We start from the raw sequence: 8,029 nt of genomic DNA on the forward strand, positions 1-8,029 counted from the left end.
TAGTAGGCTTAGGTCTTAGTACTTTTTGTTGTTTGTCACTGCAACCCAACACGTCACTGTAAAGTTATTTATCTTTAAAAAAAGAAAAAGCCGATTTGGCGGGTAGCACTGTCTGCCAGGGCCTGCAGATGTGCAGCTCCCGCCCAGTTGTGCCTGTCATCTGTTCTTTAAAGAACACTGTCTCCACACAGTTGTGCCAAACCTTGCTTCAGAAATTTCCCCCATCCTCTTCAGGTTAGCACGCCTCCTTCCTGGTTTTGTCAGTGTGTGTCTAAACTGTCATGCTGTCACCAGGTTCCAGATAGGCACAGGCCGCGGGGGGCCACATTCCACAGGTTTTCATCAGCACAACCAGAGTCCCCGACACAGTAAGGTTCCTCGCCAAGCATTGTTCGTGTGTGCTCGTAGCAGCTGCAGAGTGGGTGAGGATCTTGCAAAAGCGAAGGTCAGGGAAGAAGCAGCGGACACTGCGGACCAGAACACTAACGTGCTAGGACCTTGTTGCCCAGTGGAAGAAAGTTAACTGAAAACGCAGAGTTGGCTGTGAGCTTTGTTTTCAGTGCTTTAGAAACTGACACCTGCCCAAAAGGAATTCACAAGCACGAGGAACGTTCAAAGCTGTTGGAGAGGGGTTTCCTAACCTTTGAGGCAGGAACGGCGGCTGAGTCCGAAGGGTGTGCGTTTCTGCTGAAGCGTGCCCTGCAAGAAGAGCCTTTCAGAGGAGACACCAGCAGTCCAAGCCACCGGGCCAATCCTTGGACTCCACTGGAGCAGTGTGAAAAGTCATACTGGAAAGATGGCTCAGTGGCTAAGAACATGGGCTGTTCTTGCAGAGGGCAGCATCCCTGTGGTCTACAGCTGTCCCTAACTCCAGTCCCAGTGCCCTTCTGACTTAGGTGGGCACCAGAAATGTGCATGCATGCAGCAGGCAAGACTCACATGTAAAAATGAATTTTAAAAAATGTAAGAAAGTAATTGGTTTTTCACTAGAAAAGGTAATCCCGACATATGGAAGAAGATGGAGAATGCTTCGCACTGAGTGGTGGTTTATTTCTCACAGTTCGTTGCTGGTTGCTCTCTTCCTATACTCAAATCTCTGGTGAAAAACTGTCACACTGCACGTGGCAGGTATATGAACATCCTTTTTGCAGGTATCACCAGTGTTTCCTTAACATACACTTTTAAGAGTAGTGAAATAAACGCCTGTTTTACTGGTACATGTGTTGTGTATTTCTAAAAACGTATATGTATTTTTTTTTTTACAAGGTCTCTCTATATACCCCTAGCTATCCTGAAACTGGCTCTGTGGATCAGGCTGGCCTCAAATGCACAGAGCTCTCTGTCTCTGCCCCCGAGAGCGGGGATTTCAGGCGTGCAGTGCACTCTTAAACACCAAGCACCCTCTCTGATTGCATTTACTTACTTATGAGGTGCATGCATGGTGACCAGGGCCCCCTTCAGCAGTGGGGTTCTAGAGACTGAATTCAGGCTTGGAAGCAAGTGTCCTCACCCCTGAGCCACTGGACTGGCTTTCTCTCATCTTGTTTTTTTTCTTTTCTTTTTTAGTCCTGTGAGTAAATAATCATATCAGATCTTATTCTTAGAAAGGAAGCGTAAGTTTACATTAGAATTAAAAACACCACAGCATTCCCCGCCTCCTCCTGTGTCCTGGAAAGCATCCTTCCTTTAGTTTTCTGATTAATCAAGGGCACCCTTGATCTTCTGCCTCCTCCTTCCAAGTTTTGGGGTTACAGGCGTGTGCCAGCCTGTACAGAGTCCGCTTTGAATGGCGTGTTTACCCTTTGCCTGCATTCCCTTTGTAACTTTTCTGAAGACTAACAGGATTTAAACAAGAAACTAGAAGGGTAGAAAAATGAAGTGACTTGCTCCTGCATATTTTCCCAGTGTTCTTCTCCCCTGCCCCTCTTCCTCATAAAAGTGTGACTTGAAATCAGGCAGGATTCCAGTGTGGTACTTCAATTCAGAGTAAGCCAGAGGCAACATTGCTGTCTGCGTGTCCTAACTGCGCTGTTCCCGTCTGGACACGGCAGCCCACTGTCAGATGACACCTTCCGTGGTCACTCCAGCCCAAACAGTGCTTCCCTTGAAGACCTGTAGTGAAGCGTAAATCTCCTGAAGGTAGACTCTGCCTTTTCACTTTCTCACCACTGAAGAGACTCAAGTTGCCAGTTGAGAGTTGCTGGGAACCTGACCCATGAGGGTATTCCCAAGCCCCGCCAGAACAATCCTAGCCTAAAGATAGCCCCTTTAATTCTTACATCTAAAGGGTTGCACTGTTTTTCCTGTGTGGAACGCTCTGTCCTAAGGCTTCCCGGCTCCCCCGCGGGCCCATCCATCTCGAGGCTAATTTCTCTCCTCTCCGGGCTGCTGGTACACTGTTCCCAGAACACTGACCTAGTGGAGGAGAAACAGCTGGTGGACGGTTCGTGGACAGTAACCCTTCACAGCCCTGTGCAAGAGACCAGTGAGCAGAAAGTTCCCAATTCTCTACCACAGTCCCATTTTAAGCCCTCGCTCCTGTGTCAAATACATAACAATAAAAAATTCAAGTATGTATAAAATAACACGGAAAAGCATAGTGTCCGCACTTAAGTGTGCTATGCTAATACAATCCATATGGGCTTGTTCTGGAGTTTTTCTAAGATGGCTTCAGTTCGAAAAGTTTACATCCTTTCCAAAAACTTGTTTGTTCTGAGAAATCCAACATTTTTGCATCCAAATTGCATTTATAAAATGGCCTCCCTCAACTGGGAACACAAAGCTTTTAGAAATGCATTCCAAGTCCGAAATTTTGAAAGCATGTCCCTTAGCACGTGAGTGAGCCCATCTGTGCTGGGGACTGAAAGACATGTATTACTGAGCGTCTTGTGGGCCTTGAACGGGGCCTCAAATATCTTAATTTTATGTTCACATTTAAAAGTTCAAATGGTACAGGAGGGAGACATTTCAATGCCTTCTTGCTCACCCTTCATTGACTTAAAAAAACAAAACAAAACAAAACAAAACAAAAAAAAAAACAAAACCCTGCCTGGAGGAGGTGAAGTAGAGGAGTGAGCCCACACTGAAGTGAGTCTTAGCTGCAAAGCGGGGTTCATGTGCCTGCGCTTTGGAGGGGTGAGTGTGGTCCCTGAGAACAGCATTAGAACAACCGTGCTCTGGGTTCCTATCCTCCCTTTCAGAGGGGGGAGCATCGCCTGAGACAGTCTGGTACTTTCCCCTAACTGCTTTTGTTTTAAGCACATCTGAGGGGCTGGGGGGACAGCTCAGCATTTAAGAGCAATGGCTGCTTCTGCGGAGGACACAGGTTCAGTTCCCGGCATCCATGTCAGGCAGCTCCGTGAACTGAATGCCTGCACCTCCCACACTCATAATTAAAGACAAACCTTTAGTGATAACAGAAGAAGAAAGTGCATCAGGGTGTTCCCTTTATTGTTGGGTTTTTAATGAGTTTAGATTTTCAATTGTATTGTATGTGTGTGAGTATTCTGCCTGCATGCATGTACACCACATGGGTTCCTGCTTCCCTCAGAGGTCAGAAGAATGTGCCTGACCACCTGGAACTGTAGTTGAGGGTGGCTGTGAGCCGCCCTGTGGGTGCGGAGAATCAAACCCAGGACCTCTGCAAGAGCAACAAGTGCTCTGAACTGCTGCTCCGTTCCCCGACCCCTCGGTTGTTTCTTTGTTTGATTGTCTGTATTAAGTTTACACAGGAACTCATGTAACCAAAGCTGGCCTTGAACTCCTGAACCTCTTGCAGGTGCTGGCCACCTCAAGCAGCTGCATCAGGCTTCTGACCACACTGAGTAACAGAAGCTGCCCTGGCCCTGGAGCTACGCGCTGTACCAGCGTCTCCGGCCACCAGATGGCAGGAATTCCTTTGCCATGATCTATAAAGGGCTGCCCGGGATGCTTGGATGAGAGTCTCGGTAAGACTGGGAAGGCATAAACACAAAGCACAGGCTCTCACGCAAAACCACAGTTCAGTCGAGCCGAGCTGGAGAAGGTGTGACTGTAACCACAGCGTCTCACCTCTGCTCCTCCTCCGGGCCTTGGCAGACCCCCTTGCTCAAAGCACTTCACCGGCCCATTCCCCCGCTCAAACGTTACCTTCACACACATCCTGTTTACTTATTTATCATCTGTCCTGCAGCACAAGTAAGCAGAAGCCAGGAAAAGGAATAGCTTTGCTCCCGCAGTCCTGGGCGGCCTTCCCACTGGACGCTTCCGGATCCCGATACGTCCTGTCTACCATCTCACACTGCGGCCCCGACAGCAGGGCTGTGGCTACCTGATCCACGTGCTTGATGTGATCTAACACTCAGCAAGTGTTTGTTGACAATGAGCACATGCACGGCCGCGTAGTTCTCTCTGCATCGGCACACAAACGGCTGCGATGAGCTGTGTCTTTGGGGTCTGTTCTTTGAGGTCAGTGAGGCAGAAGAGAGATGGTCCAGAAACCCGCAGCAGCCTTTCTGCCCCAGCACCTGTGTTCAGGCGGGCGCGAGACAACAGCCGTGGTCTAACCAGGTCCCAGGCTGGCTTAGATTTTCAGCAGCTAAACAGGATTAATCACAGATTTTGTAGGACATTAAACATCACTCACAAAGCAAAAATTTTATGGAAGAAGTTTGTGGGTAATATAAAATATGACTAGGAGAATCCACGTTGATAGGCCATTAGCTGTGGAAAACAGGGCTGTCACTACAGGGAGAGGGGCCCAGGCCTGACCACGAACAACCCCTCAGAAGATCCAGTCAGCCAGTAACGCTCTCAACCGTGCCTCAGCCCAGCACAGCCCACTTAGAGATGAGTACAGGAAGTGTACTGAGGTCCTACATTTAGTGAGTTTAAGGACCTGGTCAAGTGACCCCTGTCCACCCGGACTTTCAATGGTCTCCGGATTAAGGGTATAGTGTGGTTGCTTGTGTGTGTGTGTGGTGTATGTGTGTGTGTGTGTGTGCTTGTGCATGTGTGTGTTTCTGCATGTGTATATCTGTGTATGTGTGAGCATGTGTGTGTGTGTATGCTCAGCCTCTAAATAGAAGTTCTAAGTTCTCTAACCCCGTGGAGGTCAAACATTAAGCTAAAGGAAAACTGACTTCTAAAAATGAGATGCCTAGCAAATCTGTCCAGGTTCTTGGGCGTGAGCAAAGAAGGTGGTGAGGCCCTGCCCCTCCCTTCACAGCTGGAAGAAGAAAGCAGCTCCTGAAGCATGGTGGGTTCCTTTCTCCTCACTGACTGCATCCTCCTCCTTCCTGCAGCAGTCAGTGGCTTAGCTGGCCTGTTTCCATGCTAAATCCCAGCCAGGACACTCAGAGCTAGAACACTCAAGAGCCAGAACATTCAGAGCTAGAACACTCAGAGACAGAACATTCAGAGATAGAACACTCAGAGCTAGAACACTCAGAACTAGAACACTCAGAGCTAGAACAGAGCCAGAACACTTAGAGCTAGAACATTCAGAGCCAGAACATTCAGAGCTAGAGCTCTCAGAGCCAGAACACTCAGAGCTAGAACACTCAGAGCCAGAACACCCAGAGCCAGAACACTTAGAACCAGAACACTCAGAGCTAGAACATTCAGAGCTAGAACATTCAGAGCACCTCTAGGCACTTTCCTCTCTTCCGCCTGCCTCCTTCCTACTTGGCTTTCTCAGCCTTCCCTCCACCCTCCAGCCCAGCTTCTGCATGGTAAGGAGAGAAACCACTGCCTCTGTCCACCTCCACAGCAGATCCTGGGCTGTCTGCTGCCTTGACGGGTCATGCACACCTTGGTGCACACAGTGAAGAGGAATTGTTCTGAGAAGCCAAACAAAGCTGAGAATGTTTGCATTCCTCTCCCCCTCTTCTCACCACAGCATGAGAGGAACCTGGCTGTGTTGTAAGTGCAAGGCCTCAGGCCTGCGCTCCCGAGTTACGCACTGCTGCAGCAAACTCTCCTTGTATAGCAATGTTGTCCTCCAAGAACGCCAGCCTTCACCCTGCCGTGGAGAAAGCTGGACTTCTGTCCCCTGTTGCTCACACAGACTTTCGGGAGTTTCTGCCTAGGGGACATCTGAGATGTCTATAAGAATGAATGTGGTGTGGAAGGCTCCTCTGTGAACTCTTTTCTCTCTGCAGAGATGGTATTTATACAGTCAGGCCACGCAGGGGCCTAGCCGGCCTTCGCCAGCCCTCAGACCTGACGCTTGGTTGCACACGTAAGGGATGGCAGATGTTAGAGCTGGCAGCTGAGATGAATACCGTAGGTGGAAATGAGAACACTGTGTCCCTTCCTGTGAACACACACACACACACACACACACACACACACACATTCTGGCATTGGGTGAAGTTGAAATAAGGAGAAAAATATGGCCTTTAAACTTTTTCGTTTTCTCTGGGTATAAACTTTAGAGAATTTCCTTTCACCCTCTTGTTCCTTGTGCATGTATGCGTGTGCAGGTGTGAGCAGAAGCCAGGACAGTCTTGGGTTTCAGGTGGCGTCATCCCCTTTGGTCTGGCATTGTTCCGGAACTGGCTGAGTGGGCTAGGCTGACTGACAAGAGATCTGCTAGTCTCTGCTCTCCAGGGCTGAGATTACAAGCACTCAGTACATCTGTCTGTCTGTCTGTCTACGTGTTTATTTATTGGTGCTGAGGTTAGAAGGCACTCAATATATTCATTCATTTATCTCTTTATTACTTTTGAGTCAATGTCTCAACTATGGAGTGATGGCTGACCAAGAGCTCACTCTAGGTCATAAACACAGAGATCCGCCTCCTCTGCCTCCCAAGTGCTGGGAGCGCTGGTGTTCACCTCCACACATGGCAAACTGAAATGTCCTTGTTGATCTGAGGGCAGGGAGCAGTGTTTTACTGTGTGGCTCTGGTGGTCTAATGCTAATTACTGGCCCTCGAGATCCAGTTCCCGCCCACCACATACACCCAACCTTGTTCGTGTAAACCTGCCTAAAACATTACACCTGATTGGCTCATTAAATGGCCTATACCTGGGCAGAGCAGAATGGGGTAGGCATGGCGAGGTTCCTGGGCTTCTGCAGAGGGAAGAATCATGAGAATCGAGGGTGACAGAGTGGAAGGAGGACACTATGATGGGTTAGGTGGAGAAGAAACCACGCAGGCCCAGGAGGATTCCAATAATAGCCTGAAAAGGCCCAGATGAAAAACACAAGCAAGTATTTATAAGATTATGGAAGGAATACAGGAGGATTAAGGCGGACGGCATTGGATGGGGGCCGGGAGATGGATGGTGAGGTGATTCAGATGGCGTAGGTAGGAGTATCTGCCCGGCCCAAGGTAAATAAGGCCATTATAAATCTAACAGTGTCTGTGTCTTACTATTTGTGATAGATAATACCGCCGTGATAATCGTAGGGCTAATCACATTATATAGACCAAAACATTTATTTTTTTATTTGCAACAACGCTCTGGCTGGGCTAGCCCAGGCTGTGTAGCCCAGGCTGACCACAGGCTCACAAAGATCTGTGCGTTTCTGTCTCCTCCTGGGTGCTGGAGTTACAGGTCTGCACTAACACACCTGGCTCACACTCAGCTTTCTTCCGTGGCTTCTAGGGACTAGGTTCATGCCTCTGTGCTGTGACTGAGCTGCCTCCTACTTTTTTCCCACTAAGGCTACAGGCATGCCACACCGTTTCCAGTGTAATCTGTGTGTGCTGGGAAGCCTCAGCACTTTGTATCCCTTTAGGAACAGAGCTTTCGTAATCTTGCCTTGAAGCGTCGTCATGGTTTGCATGCCTGGCATCCTTGAGCAACTGTGAGGCAGCGTTAATTTTCAGATCTTAAATTCCCCCCTTTGCCCACTGAGTATTGAGCATAGTTTGTGCCTAGAGCTGGCATTCAGTGACTATTTGTTGGTTTTGTTGGTATTAAACTTGCTTTGCTTTGGAGCTGTTTTCTGTAACCTTCCCACTAAACCTCTGACGCATGACAGGAGAAGGCATAGACATGGGAAAGGATGGTCAGGGAGAAGGAATGTGTGCAAGAAT

The sequence above is a fragment of the Meriones unguiculatus genome, chromosome 3 (genome assembly GCF_030254825.1).
Source record: "Meriones unguiculatus strain TT.TT164.6M chromosome 3, Bangor_MerUng_6.1, whole genome shotgun sequence".
NCBI classification, from domain to species: Eukaryota; Metazoa; Chordata; class Mammalia; order Rodentia; family Muridae; genus Meriones; species Meriones unguiculatus.